The sequence below is a fragment of the Odontomachus brunneus genome, unplaced genomic scaffold (genome assembly GCF_010583005.1).
Source record: "Odontomachus brunneus isolate Ranch 3 - 2012 unplaced genomic scaffold, Obru_v1 Obru_scaffold_087, whole genome shotgun sequence".
NCBI classification, from domain to species: domain Eukaryota; kingdom Metazoa; phylum Arthropoda; class Insecta; order Hymenoptera; family Formicidae; genus Odontomachus; species Odontomachus brunneus.
Window position 1 is genome coordinate 1,125,959 of NW_022639537.1, and position 19,959 is coordinate 1,145,917.

Here is a 19,959-nt window from a genome sequence, read left to right on the forward strand (position 1 = left end):
CTCTCTCTCTCTCTCTCTCTCTCTCTCTCTCTCTCTCTCTCTCTCTCTCTCTCTTTTCCGAATTATTAAAACGAAGCGGCCTTGAGCAGCGGTCGCGAGGTCAAGCACGAGTGGCCGTGCGCGCTTCTCCTTCTCGCGCGCTCTCTTCTTTTTTTCGCCTACGCGTTGTCACGCTCGACAGTCAGTCAAAAATGGCGCCCGAGCTGCTGCGTCGCGACGGAACCTCGGCGACGGTGGCCGGCCACCGGACGGGCGTGCATGGCGAATTCATCACCAAAGCGGGACAAAACTCGCCGGTCGTGCGTCGCCTTGTGAATTTCGTCGCGAGTGTGTGTCTCTGAATGCAAGCCCTCTCTCTCTCTCTCTTTCTTTCTCTCTCTCTCTCTTTCTCTCTCTCTCTTTCTCTCTCTCTCTCTCTCTTTCGTTCACGTCTGTCGTCGGCCGCGGGTCGATTTACGAATCGATGACGTACTCGCGAGATACTTCACGCGTCCAACGGCGAACTTAACCTAACCTAATATCTCCGCGGCGAGAGAAGCACCACGCTTCGTACGGTCGCGTAAGTTTGTTCCCGCTGCGCGATTCTTCCCACGTCCAAACAACAGTCGCGGCATTCGGGTTTGTGTAAAGAGATACGCACGCGGCGGAGAGAGGGAGAGCGAGAAGGGAGAACAGACCCAGGCGAACCAGGTAGGACGAGTGGGTCCCTTTTCGAGAACGCGGGCGGGTAATCGCGTAGGAGGCGGCTATACACGCGCTCACCGCGAATGGTACCCTTTGTTCGTTTTTACGCGTTGTAAATAGAGGGTTCAGAGCGCGCGTCGTTGGTTTCTTATCGTCGTACATATATAGACGTTTCGCCCGTAGCAGTGCTCGTCTGCTGCTTTTTGCACATCACGCTCGGTCGGCCGTGTAAACGGCGCTTGGGAGCTATTTATAACGAAGTGAAAACAGTAGAGCCTGTTTACCTGTGTCTCCGGAAGAATTATTGCTCGCGATTCTCATTGGTGCACACAGCCGGTGCTCCTCGCGAAGATCCTTTTCTTTCTCTTTCTCTCTCTTTCTTTCTCTCTCTGTATCCGTCCACAGCTACTGTGCTCGCGCGCGAATGTATGTGGGTAACCGCATACCTCTTCAATTCCGTGACTCGAATCTCACGTGCGGATTGGCATACGACCTGCGTGGAGCGGAAAGATTTCCGAAAATAGAGAATCGATCGCGTTCGCGCCGAAATAACCGTTCGTTCGTTTATATTCACGTTACACGTAGTGTTTACATTGCTAGTCCGTTTGGTTGAGCTGTGACTTGAACTTCTCAGTGAGAATCAACGCAAGTCGAGTCTCAGTTCGTGGAAATTTTTACAGAGAAAAAGAAATCGATCGTAAAACATCAAACTTTCTTTGCTTCAACAGTTAAATTATGTCACGATGATTAAATCGAACTGCACTTTCATGGAAATAAACATCCGTTGACATCTTATCATATTTTTATATCTCATTTAGCTTTCCACTTTACATACACACAGAAAAGTACATTCAAGTAAATATTATTTGTTTCAAATATTTTACACACACACACACACACACACACATACACACACACACACACACACACACACACACACAATAAAGAATATTTAAACATTTATTTAGGATATAAAGTTTATTCACAGAAACTGAATTTCACCAAAATAAATTTTATATCCTACAAATGAATTTTCAAATATTTATTTCTTAGTGTGAATTTATACATATATTTGCAAGTTTACACAAATTCATTCAAAATATATTCTGAATTGTTTAACATTGCGATCAAGAATATTAAATTAAAACAAAAATTCGGTTCGCTTATTGCATAGGTCGATAAATCGTTAAAAAAATCATAATTTTGCGCGTTGGATTATTCTCGCACGACTACGGCCAATTACAGTAGACTGGATGAGCACGCGTTCATGTAATTAATTTCTATGAATAACCTTTATATCCTATAAATAAATATTCAAGTATTCTTTTCCGAGTGTATAAAATATTTGAAACAGATAATATTTATTTGAATGTACTTTTCTGTGTAAAGTGGATGTAAAGTGGAAAGCTAAATGAGAGATATAAAAATATGATAAGATGTCAACGGATGTTCATTTCCATGAAAAGTGCAGTTCGATTGTGCATGTAATTGTTTTCTTCTTCACCGTCATACCGCCAACATTCCGACAAAGTTACCACGGTTCAGTATATATCCGTGCGCAGCGGTCGAAAAGGGATACGCGCGAAAGACAGTAAGGGAGAGAGAAGAAAAGGAACATCGGGCGATCGATGCGCGAGAGACACGTTCATTAGCCGCTGTCGTTTCCCCTTTAAGCGAGACGTCCGTCGATTAAGCGCGCTGTTTTAAGAATGGGGCTCCCCTCCGCGCGTCGATAGAGCGCGCTCGTTCGCCCCCGAGCGAGAACGGCTCGGCTCGAGTGCCCGCTGCGAGGCAAATCCGATCGTCGGATAGAGCACTCGCGGTCGCGTCCCTCACCGCGCTCTGCCTCCTCGCCTCGCCTCGCCTCGCCCGGCATCACCGCCGCGAGCACCGGCTACGCACGTACGTACGTCTACCGATAATGCCGGCGATTGTGCTAGGAGTGGCAGTCGTGTAATAAAGTCGCCCGTAATCGCGGGCTAACGGCCGCTCGCTCGCCCGACGACGTTGATTGTCCCGATTGTACGTCGTCGCACCTCGCCGCGCCCGCAGTTGCGCGTTATTAAATTCGGTATCGCGCCCGAACTGCGACCAAACCGCCGTTATATATCAGTCATGCGTGCTCGCGCGCTCACGCATATACAGAGTGTCCCGAAGTCGACGACCGTAATTTCCCTCCTTTGATGATGGGGCAAGTTGTCTCCGATCGATTCGAACGCCGATCAGAGCGAGGCGGGTATGATGCGACGGGTGTATATCAGTTGGACACGGGGCAATTGGACACAGTCCAATCACAAGTCGCTATTCCAAGGGACCCTACAAATGTCTCTAATCACACGGTGCTGTGATTGGCTGTGTCCAAATGCACCGTGTCCAAGTGCACCGCTCCCTGATGCGACACCCGGCGAAAAAACAAATAGCGTTGGCACACGCGTCACGGAACGAGCGGTAAGCATACTTGGGACGATGGGGCTTGTAAGTAGTTGTCGGCCGACAGGATTTATGATCTTAACGACGGATTCGCAGGGTCGACTCTCTGCCGGTGCGATTTGGCACTCTCGTGTCCACGAGCGCGTGAAAAGTTTGCGAGGAATCCCGTCGGAAGAGTCGAGAGATCGCGTGGTTCATGACGGGACACCCTGTATATACAGAGGTGTATCGCGATACGCGAACGTTAAGGTATAAATTTTCACCTCAACGAAACACGCGAATTTATAGTCGCTCTCGGTGGTGATGTATCGCGAATACCTCCGCGAATACTTGCGCACGACGCAAATTCTTTTTTTTTCTTTTTTCGATAGAAAAAAAGAGCCAAATGTAATTGCGTAGACTACGGCGGAGGAGGACCGCATTTTACTATTACACGACTGCCATTAATTAGCGCTCCGGTATCGCTGCTTGATATTATGTAAAATAATGGAAATGAGTAACTATGCGCGCTGATTAAATTACAAGCGATTGTCGCGTAACTGAGTTAACTTTAATTACGGAATCAACGGCTATTTAACGAGATTTCGTCTCGTCGAGTCGCGCTGATGCGACGACATTGTGAGAGCAATAAGCGCCGATGATTCATGGGGTCGAATTCCGCGTCGCGTTTCTCCCCGCCCGCCTGTCCGCCTCTCGCTTAGCATTGTTACATCCACTGTCTTGTTGACAACTAACAGCGGCTGACTAATTATCTCGGGTTAATGGCTACCAATCGCCGAAAATGGTAAATTAATCCTTAACGAAGTCGACAATTAATCGTAGCCACCCGCCAGCGCACACACACATGCACGCCTGTGTACGCACATTCAGGCGCGCATTAATAGTTGTTGCTTGAAACTCGTCTCAAGTGAGACACTCAGATTTGTGCTTAGAGTCGAGTGAAAGTTTTCCAGTTGAATCGCGCGATTATAGACGTAACGTCGCGGTTCACACACGAGAAAAGAAAATTGTATTAACATGGAGGTATGGTTTGGCAAACACAACCAACGCAATTAAAGGACACCGAATTTCTGGAGTTCTTATGACTCAGATTTGGTTCTAGAATTTATAAATTCTATTCCCTTCAACCAAAACGCGTTTGTTTATTCATCACACGACATTCATGGCAGACTTTTTTCAGTGCGTTATATTATTTAATTAAAAATTTGAATCTTACTATAAAAAATATCAAAGCTCTTAAAACGCGTGAAATAATTTTATATATATTCCTATATATCTACAATCTTATTCTAATATTCTAAAGATATTAGAAGTCGGCATGACAACTTGATCGATTAAGTCAATAAGTGTATCTTTTTTTATTATTTTTCTCCCTCTTATAGTTATATATTTAGTTACTTACCTAATTTGTCTTTTTGGCGTCGACTTCTAACATCGTTAGAACATTAGAATAGAATTATACATATATTTTATAGAATTGATTGATAATTATTTCATACCTTTTAGGCTCTTTGAAGTTTTTGAAAGTGGTTTTTTCTTCCCTTTTCTTAAGTTTTTCATCTCGTATTTTTAATTATTTACTAAAAATCTGTTTTTGAAGTCAGTTAAAAATAAAAGTTTCGTCTTATATATCTTGATGTTCCTGTATTTTTAAGAAAATAATGAAATTACTCAATCTCCAAGCTACCTAGACAAACTCGAATAATAACATTAATCCAAGAGCTATGTAGATAACATATTGAACAAATTACAAAAAGTTTCGTCTCAAGATCCCTAACGGTTCTTGAATTGAAAGGGACATGCAAACAAATAAACATACATACAGTATAAACTAAGAACTTTTTTAAGTCGGTAAATAAAATTTGGGAATATCTCATACAAAACAAGTTTCAAGTGACAACTATTAATACGGGCTTTAGTCGCAAATCGGCTTAAACACAATAAAGTTGGAATCTCACTAAGCTGTTAAAATTTAGAGTCATTATCGACGGGCATGCGCAACAATTATTCATTATTTTTTATTATTAATTATATTATTACTACATAAGCCTGTCGATAATAACTGAAAATTTTAATAGTTTCGTGAGTTTCCCGCTTCATTGGCTGCATTTAGCAGAGAAAGCTACTTTGAAAAATTCGTGACTCTGATTGGTGCATGTTCTTAAAATCCAACATTAAAAGCACACGCTGATCAGATACATTTTACAACAGTTTCGACACAAAGCAGTTTTTTTCTGCTGAACACAGCTATTGTGTCTAAACCAGCCGACTATGTATGTATACGCGCGTTAGTGCAGAACGAAGGAGCTTCCGCGCGAAAGGTCATACATTTCCGTCGATCGATAATCAATCACAATCGAGGCGACATCGACAACGAGTACAGTATGCAATAGTGTCTCGGCCGCGACTCTCTTCACGCGAATTCAAACAACAGGAATGTGGACATACCTATTACGTTGCGCACGTGACTTCACGCAGGACACGTGTCGTTTGACAAAATGAACGGGACATCGGTAGGGGTTAGCGAGACGGATCGATGTACGTAGTCCGCCGGATGACGCGATAATCACGAGATTCCGCGTGCGTGACGTTGGAGTGACGTTTAAAGAGCGATTTGTCGCGCCCGCGGATGTCGTGGAAGGCGATCTGCCTACTTCGCGAGATGGTGTCGACGGGTGAGAATCGCCAGTTGGTTACGCACTGGACACGACGGGGCGACGCCGTGAAGTTAGCCGTTCGGAGGGTGCGTCGTCGCGACGCGTACACCCAAGGCTGCGCGGCGCGGATTTTGAGTCTGGTGAGTAATTTTTTCTCTCAATCCAGCGATCGTTAAGCCTTTCGGCACGGCGCACTTGGAAAACACGTGTGCTTTGGAGAGCTTGGCGACAGTTTCATTATCTTTTTAATTATGAGTTTTTTAAGTTCTGTATAGTCGTCGCTTGAAGTCTCACATGAGATACTCAGACGTGAATTTAGAGTTGGATCAAAACTTTTCTAGTAAATCGTATGATATGTGCGATGTTACATTTGTAATCGCAGTTCCTCCAAAAAATTCACACCTAGCTCTAAATTCAAATCTGGAAATCTCACTTGAAACAAGTTTCAAGTAACAACTATTAATACGGATCAAAGGCTTCTGGGTGTTTACCGCGGAATTTTTGATTGATGACGTTAGAAGTGAGAAAACATATGTTCAAAACTCTTGCGCATGCTATTTTCAATTAAAAAGATATTTATATAGAACAACACTTCTAATCGTTGAAGCAGACTTTTAAAATACCTCGAAAATTATTCTTTTCCTTTGTCAATAAATAGCCATGAAATTAACGTGACAAGCAACTTTCCTCTTTAACCTATCTTTCCTCATGATTTTTCCACGTTTATTTTATATCTTTTTAATGGCCATCAAACAAGATAAGAACATTTTATAAGTATACTTAAGCAATCTGAAGTGTTCCTTCGTATAAATATCTGTTTCTTTGAAAATGTCACGCAAAAATCCTGTTATTTCTCATTTCTGACGTCATAATCCAACATGGCTGCGGCGACTATTCAGGCGAGCCTTAAGACAGTTTGAAATAACCCATTTGTATATGTTTCGATGGTATAAGCCAAAGATATTCGCCGCACGCATGCGCGAATTCACATCACACGCCGATATCACATTCACCGAATGCATATATGAGTTCGTAACGCACGCTGATTGGATTTGCTCAATGCGTATATGGGTTCATAGTACCGAAAGAATTAATCGTATTAGTAACGAAGGGATAGGAATGAAGAGAGAAGCACAGAGGATCTTTTTCGAATACATTTATTACCAGCATCGAAAAAATTATATTTGTTCTTCCTTTTATGAGGGAAAAAGTTATGTAATAGTTTGGTTAGCATCTCTGTCACAGCGTAATGATATTTCTCTGTAAATTGTCGGTAGTCGACGGGAAATTGCTGCACGAGAAAATGTGGTTTTACGTAATGGACACAATATACTCGCTCTTCTACCCTCCTCCCTTAATACTCGCTGTTACGTAAAATACCTGGCTACTGTTAAGGTTAAGCTGATATCTGCCACCCACATGGCTCTTAAATTAAGATAACGAATGGATTTCTCTTATTTAAGAAGGGAGATGTGAGGTTAAATCGATCAAGTCGGGAATTAACTGAAGCTATTCGTAGCTTTAGCAATTAAACTCCACAAACCTTTTCAGATTTCAACTATCCACTAGAAGCACTTTCAACGATTTATAGAAAAATATCTGTATCCATTTATTTAGAGAGACTAGAGAATTCAAGAGGTACAGATTGAATAAATCAAATTAAATATTTAGGCTTTATGTTTAATAGGGCAGATAACTATAAGAGACATATCAAGGAATTGTACAGAAAAAATAGGCTGTTAATAAGATATGAGAATTGGATGAGAAAAATTGTAAAGACAATTTTGGAAGAAGATGAACCTTATTTGAGTATTTAATGTAAAATGTTTGTCACATGGGGTGAAATTATGAAGATGGCAAGAGAAAAAAGAATTGGAAAGAATTATGATGAATTATACAAGATGGTTTAAGTTAGTTTGTATATCAAAATATATGGTAGAAAGTGAACTGGTTAAGTGAAGTTATAAATTAAGAGTGAGATAGGGTATTAAAGCAATGGAATATGGGGTGCAAATTTGAATATGTAAAGAAGAAAGTATGGTAAAGAAATATGCTGAAGAAAGAAGAAAGAAAAAATTGGTAAAATACATATGAGAAAAAAAATATTGATATACTACAAACTCTAATTTATGTTGAACTCTCAGTATATCACGTGGACAAGTTTCAAGTAACGATTGTGTGAGTATTTCAGTCAGGGCATTTCACTGTTGATTTTATGTTCATCAAAGCCAACTTGTCACTCGCTCCTAAAAAAAATCTCGTTCCACTTTAAAGAATACATTAATTTACCTAATTGTCGCTTGAAGAATATTCCGAGTTCAAGACTAGATATTTGGAACACACAGCACGATGAGTAAACGCGAACGTGTTCCGACGACATCGTGACGCACGACATCGTCTGTCGCGGACGTCTCTCGCGCACGTCGACATGCGTCGGATTCGCGCTCGAAAGCGCGCAGCTCCTTTTTGCGCGGCGCGTCGGGACGTGCGAAACGGAACGCGATTGTTCGCGATACGCGTAACCGGTCCGACCGCGCAAGGGTCGCGAGGAAAAGGTCAAACCTGACCCACCCTGGTCTCATCGCCCGCATGCACGGGACGCCTCCGCTCGAGAAATAAAGTTACAATGCGTACATGCCCGCGGAGATCGATATGTTTACACGGCCGGGGTTACGTAAACGCGGCGGAAGTTCGTTGACTCCGCTCATCCCGAGCTCGCGCTTTCTCGGGACCTAACCTCGATTTAAACGGCTCTACCTTTCTGTACTTTGCGAATCGTTCTGTTCGCAGCGAGCCCGAAAGGTATCGGAGTAATTTCGCCGAGTTCGATCAACAACGCTACGCTCGTCGTGCTTCGTCGCGGGTAAGCAGAATGGTCGATTTTCACGTCTCGCTAGCATCGAAATTTCGACTTCGCTGGGGTCTGGTCTGGATTTCCGCGAAATGCAGAAATTAGCAGAGGAACCGTACGAGGCGAAATGTTTCATACGAATGCACGCGTTATCTCGTGCATTCGTATTGATGTAAACATTGACGATAGGCAGTAGTACCGGGAGGAAGAAATTCAGAAACGCGCGAAAGTAGATAAGGGTGAACTTGGCGAAACGTGCACGAGGGTGAAGTCGACTCGGTGATTTATGATAATCCAAACAGCCAGGATTATGAATAATCACCAGTTGCCAATTATTCCGCGAATATTTACATAATGCTAGAAATGACGGAAGTTGGTTATTGCATTAGGCGATGCTGGTGTCGCCGGGATAAAAGAAGGTATTTAAATATCGGACCGTACCTCTCGAAATTATGCCACGCCGCAAAGGGTTAAAGTCGATTCGCGTGCAAATTCGCCTCGCCGATAATCGAATGACGGCGCGGTCCATTGGAAAATTACGGCAATTACAGAAATTACGGAAATTAAATGAAGCATTTATTTCGAAAACGGCGAAAGTCGAGCGTTAAATCGCACGATAGAATTAAACAATCTAGAAATTAGTGAGATACAAATTGGCGCATTATGGAGGGAGGGGGGCGGTTTGTTAGAGACAAGATAACGGCGCTGTGGTACGCAGGAAAATACTATTCTACTAATAGGTGAAATGATCGCTCAGTTTACTTCTTTTAAAAGTATATGTTTTAAGAGCGCGTGTATCTAAAAAATAATGAAGAAAATTTTGAAAGAAATTAATCTATCTTGCATCTAAAAGGGATCACAACTTGACGTTGATTCAGAATAAGAATTGTTCTACTTTATAATGTAAGAAAAATGATTACATCAAATAATGTTTTATGACGTCTTAATATCATTGACGTCTGTAACGTCAATAATACATCAATACATCATCTTGCTAATCGGGAGTATTTTAAACCGGATATATAGGATATAAGGATATATATCTAACTATATCTAGCAAAGCTACATCTAGAAAAAGATAATTAAAAATAATAACGAAAATCTCTTGTACACGTGTACGTTAAGTACTCAAAATAATGTAATGTAATGTATATAAAATGTATTTTGTATAAAAATATGAAATACTTGAAATGCGCAATACTTATTTGAATACAGTATGTATTGTCTTATCTGTGTAATAGGTGCGAAATTTTACGAGACGGGAAGCGGGAATTTCGTTTACAAACATTTCTTTCTCCCGGGATTGTCGAAACATTATCGGTGTTTTTGTTTGAGCGTCTACCTCTCTTCTTCCTTTTCTCTTTCTCCCTTTTTTCGTTTACGTGATGCCGCTAGAACGCCGCGATATCTCTCGACAATTCCCGAGCATTCCGCTTCTCCGACCGCGCCGCTCTTCGGCGATTCGCTTTAATTTTGTGGATCCAAGAAGATCAACGTCGCGAGAGTTACGGAAATTGAAATAAGCCCGAGCGCGATGTTAGTCGTATCGCCGATATGCGGCGCGCCCCGCGGAATCTCCGCGGAAAGAAGATATATTCAAATGTATGCAGGCTTTGTGCGCGGAGTTCCGAGATGCAAATATTTATACTAGAGTGAATTTACAATCCGCCGGCGTTAATTATGCTTTCTCGCAGTCCCCGCCGGAATTGAATACCGGTAGCGAAATGGCCGCCGGCAGGTATACTCCGTCTCGCCCGGAACAATTATCCGAGATGGCTTTTTAAGAAATGCCGAGCACTTAGTGAGAAATACGATTTTACACTCGCGTATTTTATTCGCGCGTGGTCATTCGTTGCCTCGGCACGCCTTTGCTCACGATTCACTCTTCGCGTCTTGATAGTCGCGCCCTCTCTCTCCGAATAGTACTCTCGTTACAAATCACATCTCCGAAAGGCTCAGCTTTGCGAGGCAAATTAACGCGAATAATAAAGGAGCTGCTGATTTACAGCGAAATATTTGCGAAGATGCAAATGACGCTCACGAGGATCCCTAACGCCCGCGGCATGAAGGCGCCAATGAAATTAATACTAACGAATGCACATTTCCGCCAATAAATATTTGCCACTAATTATATTCCGTGCGAAAATGCCGGGCAAGGTTTACGACGCCGTCCGCGATGCCTGAAATACCGGGAATCGACCGTCTCGTGAGCGCCGGCAATATCGGCCGTTCGCAGACAGAAACGCTGATGCCGTTTGCGATCAGCCGCCGGTCGAATGCGTCGGCTTACAAGTCAATTAGGCCGTATTCTTGCCGGAGACCTCGGGAATCACTTTGAATATTGCCTCGCAATTAACCGCGGCCGGCCATTGAGGAGTAATAGCGCGCGCTCTTCCTCCCCCTCCGGCGTTACGACTTCCATCTGCACGAGCTGCATCACGCTGCCTTCATTCATTGCACCGTCGTCAAGGTACGCGCTACGCAGGGCTGCGCTTAATGCGCATTACATTCGGCATTGTGCCTGCATTTGATGCGAGCCGCGGCGTAACAGATCGCCATTGGGGCGATTCGTTCCGGGCGAAGTGATCGCATCGCCATCATCGATCACGCGTTCGATAGAGCGAGGACTGATTTTTCGCGCGAGAGTGCGAGAGAGCTGCCCCCGGTAGCTTTGCGGACTGACGAACAAATAACATTCCTCGAGTAACGCGGTGCTATTGAATTGCACGCAATCTCGGATATAGCACGGTCAAAAAAATCGAGTAACACCTCAGACTTTCACGAAACTATCGATGATGGAAACTCTTTTAATTACATTTAGGAAGTAAATATATTGCATTGAATTAACTATTAAGTTACATCATGCAATAATGTAAACTTTTCGTTATATCGATATAGCAACAAGTTTACTGAAAGTTACATTGAGATTTTCATGTTACATTTAACATGATAGGTTTGAAGCAGATTTTGATCACCTTTTTTGTATTTCCTTCGTGTTTCTATTCCGTCATTCTATGTGATAAACAAATATAAATGTAATCTGTCGTAAGGGACTCAACTTTGCTGAATATCGTGATTTAATATACTTAAAGTTGCTGTAAAAAGCTTATGTATATCAGTATTGTCGGGAACGGGGTTGCACGGAGCTCGAATAACACGGTTCTCGCTCAGCAAAGAGCAATGCATATAAAAGAATAAAAAGAAATGATTCCTGAGTTTTGAATAACACGGGATCAATTCACACATTCTTTATCTGCAGTTGAGTAAGTTGTACAGTTAACATTTCTTCTCTTCATTGCTATTTTTTTATGAATTTTTGAAATTAAAATAAAAATATATTCAACTTGTATTCGCTATGAGTTAAAAATAATAACAATAATTTGATAAAATCAAAAGAAATTCAATATTTTAACACTTTTCGAAAGGTTGAAAGGTTAGATATAACTTTCAGCTCTGTATAAACACATCGTTAGAACAGAGTTTCAATCTAACCTAACCTAGTCTCAAGCTTAGACTATTATTGAGCAATCGGCCTTCCGCGTATGTGTGAGTGAACGGGAGAGAACCTGATCCTCTCTTCCCCCGCGAGAGGAGATGCAGTCGTCCGTTTGGACGAGAAAAGAACACGAGTTCTCCAACAACATCGTTTTGACTATAAGCGGACGAGCCACTGACAGAGTACACTCGATAGCGTCATTGAAGCGGTACTCACCGGTCAGCGGAGTACGATCTCCTCGAAGGATGCGTTCGCTCGCGCACGCTCGGGTCCGTGTTATGTCGGGGATGCGGTCAGGTCTCACAGTGGTGCACGATGATCAGACGTCGTCAGCTGTTACGTTGTCGATGATGGAAGAGAAGTCACACACGTGTCTCGACAGGCTATGGTCATCACCATCGGTCCTAGGTTCGAGTCGATTCTCTTCTTCCGGAATGACAATCCGCACGTTCTCTTCTCATTTCATCACGTCGCGGCGCGCCCTACGCACTATACGCTCTCACCCCCGTGGATCGTTCGTTCATTTTACGTGCGGCAATGATGCAGCAGCTACCACCGACGACGGCGGTGTTGTTGTCGGGACGACGAGCTCGTCGTGGTGCGATTACGCGGCAGTCGACAGCCTGCGGGATACGAGGCGAGCCCTACGAGGAAAGATCGCGCGTTTCACACAGTGTGCATGCTACGGCGGCATAAAGATATCGATCGGCCACGTTATCAGGCGCCGGCGATCATTTCAGTCCCGGGACGCTGAAAGGTCAGCGCTGCTGCGTGGATTCGACAACGAGCCACGAAAATTCCCTCTCTCTCTCACACACACACATTCTCTCACTCACTTTCTCTCTCTTTCTCACTCTATTACGCGCGCTTCGTTCAATTTTGCGCTTCCGGATCACGTCATTCCAGCGGTTACGCCTCTGACTCTCAGGCCCCGTTTTACATGTCGAGGGAAGTTCCCGAGGGCGGGAGGAGAGGGAGGGAGGGAGGAAAGGGGGACGCTTTACGAGTCCCAGAAATTGTGCGAATCTGATCCCGTAAGGCCGTAAAGTCGGAGCCTCGCGCGACTCTCGGGGTCTCGAGAAAGATCGTCCTCGCAAAGGCCCACGTAAAAATGCGCGTCTGGGTCCCCCAAACGAAACGGTCCACGCGATAATTCGGGCCCCGAACGATTTCATTCGGCCGGCAGCCGGAGCAGCGGTCGTAACACCGGGGAGGGCCGATACTCGCGTTCACGTCGCTTTTATTGTAATTATTTACGACGCGCGTAAATTTTATCGCGCGGTGGAGAGCGATCGCGAGAATGCGCCGTTAAGTTTTTACTGCCACGGGCCCCGCCACGTGCATCTTGTGCGTGTGGTACGCACGCACGCACGCACGCATGCATGCATGCACACAAGATGCACGTGTATGAATGCGCACGCACACACCAACAGAACAAACGGACGAACTGACGCGCGCACAATGTGCCTAAGCGGACAAAAGCTCTGGCTTTCGGGAGTCCACCTGGGAAATATTTCATTGTACTTATATAATCTGAACTTATTGCCCTTAAGAAAGAATCACGTTGGAAACATGGTAGATTTTATACTTTCAAGTCGTGGGAAATTGTGTGAATTAATTAAATATTTTGTGAATTGTGTGAATTAATGAAATAAAATGTGTGAATTAATGAATGAAATAATTGTGTGAATTAATGAATTGTGTGAATTAATTAAATATTTTCACGCGCATTAGTCGAGCGATTAGTTGTAGCTATATAATCCGAAATTGTTGCCTTTAATAATGAATCACCCTAGAAATATGATCAATTTTACATTTTCAAATTATAGCACATCATATGAATTAATTAAATATTTTCACTCGCGTCGAGGCTATTTCAATCGATTTATTATGTTATCACAAATTGAAGGATGGAAAATTAATATTATGCGAAAGAGCACCTTATGAATATATCCAGATGATGAGAGAGATGTACATTAATTTGGCAACAACTTTATATTTGTCAATAATTAGAATAAATTAGAAATGGAAATACGCGAAAGGAATTATCAAAATTTATTCAAAACTATATGTCATGTATGTAAAACGTAAGAATATGAGTTGTAACTTTTGGTAAATTCATTGCTGCATCGAATACGGATGTAAATTTAATGATTAATTCCGTATATAGTATATTTGTCTCATAAATGCAATGAAAATATTCGAAAAAAACTCTCTCTTTCCATCATTGTCTCACGTTGTGATAATCATGAGAGAGTCGACTTTAATATCTGAATATAAGACGATTATGCCCGCTGTAAATGCGAAAGCCGGATATAACATTGGCGAGAAAAACTACAATTCTACTTAATTCGTCGAGTTTTGTCTGACTTGCAGTTTTATCACGATGAAACTCGCCGACTTGCCTTATCAGAGAGCGAGCCACAACGAAATGCTCTGCACGGACGCTTAATGTTTCTCTCTTGAAGCACGTGAATACGACGAAATTGCGAGCAATTTTGTCCACGAGATTCCTCTTAGACACTAACTGCGAGACGGATGGACAGAGGGACGGTTAGAGACAGACGGATGCAACGAGCACACGACTCGTGCTCGTGAAACGGCTGTGCAAGCGCGAGACACGCGTACGTCGTCGTTGCGTAACACGTGGGCCAGGGGCCCGTATTCACCGCGTGGTTACATCATCACGCAGCCCACCGTCGTCACCGTCGTCATCGTCATTCTGTATTATTGTGTAAGAGCTATAGGATTTAGATGGCGTCCAAATACATGGATGCTTGATTAAACGTGATGCGTAAATAGAAATAAGGAATGGAAGGATATGTGTGATTAAGGAATATAATTGTAAACCAAGTCTCCTTCTTGGTTATACAAATTGAAGGAAAATATATTGATATTCTTTCTCTCTTCTCCTTCTTTCCTCCCCCTCTCTTTCTCTCTTTCTCTCTAAAGTGTAAAAGCGACGTGACGACACCGATACTCTCTGTGCGAGACAGAGAGCGCACCACCTGTTACACGCACTCCGCTATTTACAAGCAACAACGTGCACCGCGCACCCGGAATATTTACCGGAATATTTACATATTCATTATTCCCCACTCCCTTCCCCCCCCCCCTTGCCGTCGCGTGTCCTCCGAACCGTCGTCGTATCTCGGATCGATCGAACCGCGACGCGAGATCATCCTTCTTTGAGCGGGAATCCCCATTCTTCTCTCGGCCGCACATGCGCCCACGTTGTACTCGCTCGCCCGTAATTCATTAGCGTAATTGAAGCGACGCGCCCGCATTCGCGCTCGCGCGCGCAATTAACGCGAGTCCCACAATTGAAATATTTCATTTTGTATGCGAGCTATATTACTCGCTTTATGGTCCGACCAAACGAGGAGAGAGCAGAGCAGAGCGAAAGAGAGAGAGAGAGAGAGAGAGAGGGAGAGAGAGAGAGAGAGAGAGAGAGAGAGAGAGAGAGTTACGTGTATATGCAGCTATACATTACGACGGAACGACTTGGTAATATAACGCCACTACCGCTAACCTAACCTAACCGCCGGTCATAATAGAAAGGCATTGTCATATGTAAATTCACATTACGCGATAACACGATGATACGCTGATATCAGCTTCCTGTTTTACGAGCTGAATCCACGTAAAGACCGTTAAAACGTCCCGCTTAATGGACACCGTTCGAAGCGCCGAAAATAGTCGGTTTTTTCAGCCAGCGTCGTGCAAAATGCGCCGATGAATCATTCGCGAGCACGCGCACCAGTTCGCGCGCTCGCCAACTAAATTACACAGCTGGTTACACTCGAGACGTGTACTTTAAAACGGATCGAAGTGCCATTTCGTAAATAACGCCTGGTTTAACTTTATCGGCAGTTTCAAGGATCTCTCATAATTTTTTTTTACGTGCACACGCGTGCATTTTCCCGCTCGTATCTCCTTTTGTTCTCTCGTTTTTATATATGACAAACTCTTTGATTCGCGTCAATTTTTTTGTTTTAGACATTTTTGGCACTTGGGTCACTTTTAAAATACCGTAGCGTTGTTTATGTGACATTAAAAATTATAAGAGGCTATCATTACGTAAATATCTACGAGAGCCTCGACATATTTGCCGCACACAGAAGAATATCATTCTATACTGGGAAAAAATATGGTTGATTCGACTAAAATTAGTTACTTTTGCCCCAATTGTATTTCTTGATAGTTCTAACATGAATATGGTAGTAGTAATGTGCATATAAAATATCATTAATATTATATAATAGTATTTAATATAGAATAGTTTTCTTGATCACAATTTACATTAATTATTTCTCTATGTAATTATACTTACAAATACCAAAATTTTTTTTCAGTGTACTGCTAAAAAGCGATTATTCAGTTTACTTTGCTCATTTTAATCAATGGTTATTTTCAGCAAAGAATATTTTCCTGATAATCTTAAAATATACTCGTTACGAATTTTGGAAGAGATTTTAAGTACTGAAAGAAGAATTTATTTCCTCCCTAAGAATATTACAAAGTTTTATTGAAAAAAAGTTGATTCACCTCTATTCCAAAAAATTTGCAAAAAATCTACTCGAAAGCAAACCGAATTTTTATTTTAATTAAATATTCTTCATTAAAAAGTACTAAACTTACTAGGATTCAAAATGTATTTTGAATATAAATTTGACGCTTATGATAAACTTATGACAGATTTGTGAATATAAATTCATTAAATATTTGGAACAAGTAACATTTACTGAAATGCGATGTATTTTTCTGCGTGCGAGTCTCTTTGCTTACTACGTTTTTCATATCTCTTTCTCTTGAAGAACATTTAAAGTAGTCCACATCTACGCGAACGTTGCAAGCGACATTTAACAGGAACAATTTTTATTTTCTGTTGAACCAAGAGGCGTTGTAAAGCGCGAATGAAACGGAATGTATTGGAGCATCATTGTGCATTTCATTGTACGGACATTCATTCAGCGATTACTCGATCCTCATGTTGACAAAGAACACGTATTTCTCTGGAGCTATAGTAGGAAATTCTGCTCGCGATGTGTTCAACAGGTCGTGACCGAGGCGAATTTTTACGATTCATTTCGGCGCGTCGATAAGATCAAGGGTACAAGATAATGAGAATCTTTATTATTTTTTCTTTCACGAACACATAGATAAGTAGAAGACATTTAGTTTACAAGTTTATGACATATACTTCTAGCTGAATACTCGAATTCGATGTAAGGGATGACTTTTATGCAATAAATATTGATAAATCCGTTTCATTAATCCATCCCACAAACTGCACAAACCGGTCTTAAAGACGTCCAAAAGACATACTTATTTAGACATCTTTCAGAAAATTAGCTGTTTGGGATTAACGACTGATTGAGTGAATTAAATCGTTAAATATTATTATACTGTAAATTGTTCCTACAACACAAAATTTGCTGTAGAAACAAGTTGAAGATTCCTCAATTTTGACATGAAGGTCTTTGGTTGTTCCCGTATAAAAGCCATCCATATAGACACATGCATTCATGTTACAAGGATACATCGAGGGCATCAGTTACATCATTGTTTGGTATTCACATCGCACATTTAGCGTGAAATCTGTACGATTCTCATCCCACGATGTTACATCGAATACGGCCTGTGCACATAAAACTCAGAATCGAACGCGGCAACATTTAGCGGTGAACGCGACACTGAATGAGAGTATCGTAAATTGGAAAAGGTCCAAGTATCGACGAGTGAAAAAGACCAAACGCGGTATACCCCAGAGAAGAGGAATCTAAACGACAGATTCAGTTCCTCTCTGAAAATTTCACATGGTGAGAAAGCGGCATTTAACAGCGTCGCGTGCGCGCGCGCGCGCGGCAGTACAACTCCATCGAAACTTTCCTCGTTTCCGATACTTGGCACTAGGACCCTTTGCAACTCACGGCGATCAATCAGCGGGCGCGTGCACGAAGAATTATCGATAAGGTACAGAGATCGTCGGACGATGACACCACCAACGTGCATACATACACATCGATCATCTCAAATAGAGCAGATACACCAACCAACAAGTAATTGCGTGCAAGCTTGTGTGGATGAGTACGTAAAGAACGATTATGCACAACATCGACAAAGTCTACGAGCGAGCCGAGCCGAGCTGCCAAGCCGAGACAGCGCGTATCAGTGAGAGGCCTGACGTACCCTCGCGGGTCCTGTCATCCGCCGACGCGCTGATCGCCGTCATGAGCAACCATGAAGCAAGGCGCGCTCGCAGCGACACGCAGGACGTGGGCTGCGCGCGTACAGGTTTACGTATCACGCAATCCAAAAAGGAATCAAATGTTCATTCGGTTTACCGTCGTCGTTCGGAACAACCCTCGCGGTCGTGCATAGCATCACGTTCGAGCATCGCTATCTTCTCTCTCTCTTTCTCCCTGTCCGTAAGTTCCCCTCCCAGCCACCCTCTATCGCCCCCACTCGCTCAGTCCGTCTCCCGCTTTCTCTCCCTCTTTCCCGCGCTCCCTCTAACGCTCTTCCTGCCCGTGGCAGGCGTCCCGGCAGGCGTTTCTCTCTTTCTCTCTCTCTCTCTCTCTCTTTCTCCCTCTCGTTCCTTCTCTATGCACGAGAGAATGCACGCTCGAGGCGAGGTTTAAGGACCGTCACGCGAGTACATTTTCTTACACGAACATCCACCTCGGAGGTCCTGTGGACACGACAGGCACGACGCCACGGTGTCTACACATCCTTCGTCCTCTTCCGCGCGCCACGTTCCCGGGCCTGTATTTCTCTCTCTCGCACACACAACATACACTCTCTCTTTCTCTCTCTCTCTTTTTCTCTCTCTACCTCTCACTCTCCACTCGCCCTTGCTGCTGCGCGTTCGTCGTCCAGAGGTCGGAACGGACAGGAGAACTCGCAGGTCGTAAAGATCGAAAACAGCGTATGTTCGCGGAGCGCAGCACGTGAACCAGCTAGGAGAAGATAGTGACGGAGGCTGAGCCTTGGTGCAGGGTGCGAAGAGCGAGCGCGATCGTGAGAATGAGAGAGGACGACGATGGCGGCAAAAGGGGTGCAGAGAACGAGAGCGTGCATACGCACAGTGAAAGACAGAGAGACAGAGAGAGTGAGTGAGAGAGCGGAAGAGTGGGAGGAGGAAGAGGGAAGAAGCAGGAGAGACAGATAGACGAAGTAAGGGGAGGGGGAAAAGGTAGTACTGCACTCGTCTGTCTCTCTCTTCCCGCGCCAACTGCGACTCGCGCACGGAACTGCTCGAGGAAGTCGCGTGCCTCCGTGTATGTGCCAGCACCACCGTGGTATACGATCGAGAGCAACGAGATGACGACGACGACGACGACGACAACGATGACGACGACGACGACGACAACAATGATGACGACCACGACGACGACGAAGATAGACTGCGCTCAATCGAGAACGACCACAACGACGACGAAGAGGCTGAGGACGAGGGAAACGTGGGATCGTCGCTAAATCCACGCCGATGAGGACGACGATGACGATGACGACGACGACGTTCGACGACGACAGTGCTGTTCTAGGCGTCGCGGCGCTCACACACCGGCTCACTGAGCCCGAGGTGGGCGACACCGGCGGAACGGAGGATCGCGGCTACGACCGACGAGGACCGAGAGAACGAACCGAGCTTTGCGATAGAAAGCGCAAGCGCGACGAGAAGCGGCGTACGCGAGCGCACTTCTGTCTCTGTCTTTCCGCAATGTCTCTTTCTCTCTCTCTTTCTCTCTCTCTTCTTTCCTCCCAACCCTCCTGTCCCGCATCTTCCCTCTCTCTCTCTCTCTCTCTCTCTCTCTCTCTCTCTCCCTCTCTCTCTC

At 43.8% G+C, this 19,959-nt stretch overlaps 2 protein-coding genes across 5 annotated transcripts in view; one reads left to right on the forward strand and one right to left on the reverse strand.

Moving 5' to 3' along the window:
• LOC116848021 (melatonin receptor type 1A-A-like) overlaps positions 1 to 19,756 on the reverse strand; it is a 276,163-nt gene extending 256,407 nt beyond the window's left edge. Inside the window, exons 1-2 of one of the 2 annotated variants that reach the window (XM_032823723.1) lie at positions 18,791 to 19,756; positions 12,335 to 12,762 (exon numbers count right to left, since the gene is read on the reverse strand). The gene's annotated coding sequence lies outside the window, so the exon portion shown is untranslated. Of the gene's footprint in view, positions 1 to 968; positions 1,245 to 12,334; positions 12,763 to 18,790 lie in introns of those variants that run through there. The other variant, XM_032823725.1, reaches the window with a different exon arrangement.
• LOC116848016 overlaps positions 1 to 19,959 on the forward strand; it is a 166,479-nt gene that overhangs the window by 122,336 nt on the left and 24,184 nt on the right. The window contains exons 1-2 of one of the 3 annotated variants that reach the window (XM_032823703.1): positions 179 to 690; positions 5,407 to 5,911. The exons of 1 other annotated variant lie outside the window; for it this stretch is intronic. The gene's annotated coding sequence lies outside the window, so the exon portion shown is untranslated. Of the gene's footprint in view, positions 1 to 178; positions 691 to 5,406; positions 5,912 to 19,959 lie in introns of those variants that run through there. One more of the 3 variants, XM_032823705.1, reaches the window with a different exon arrangement.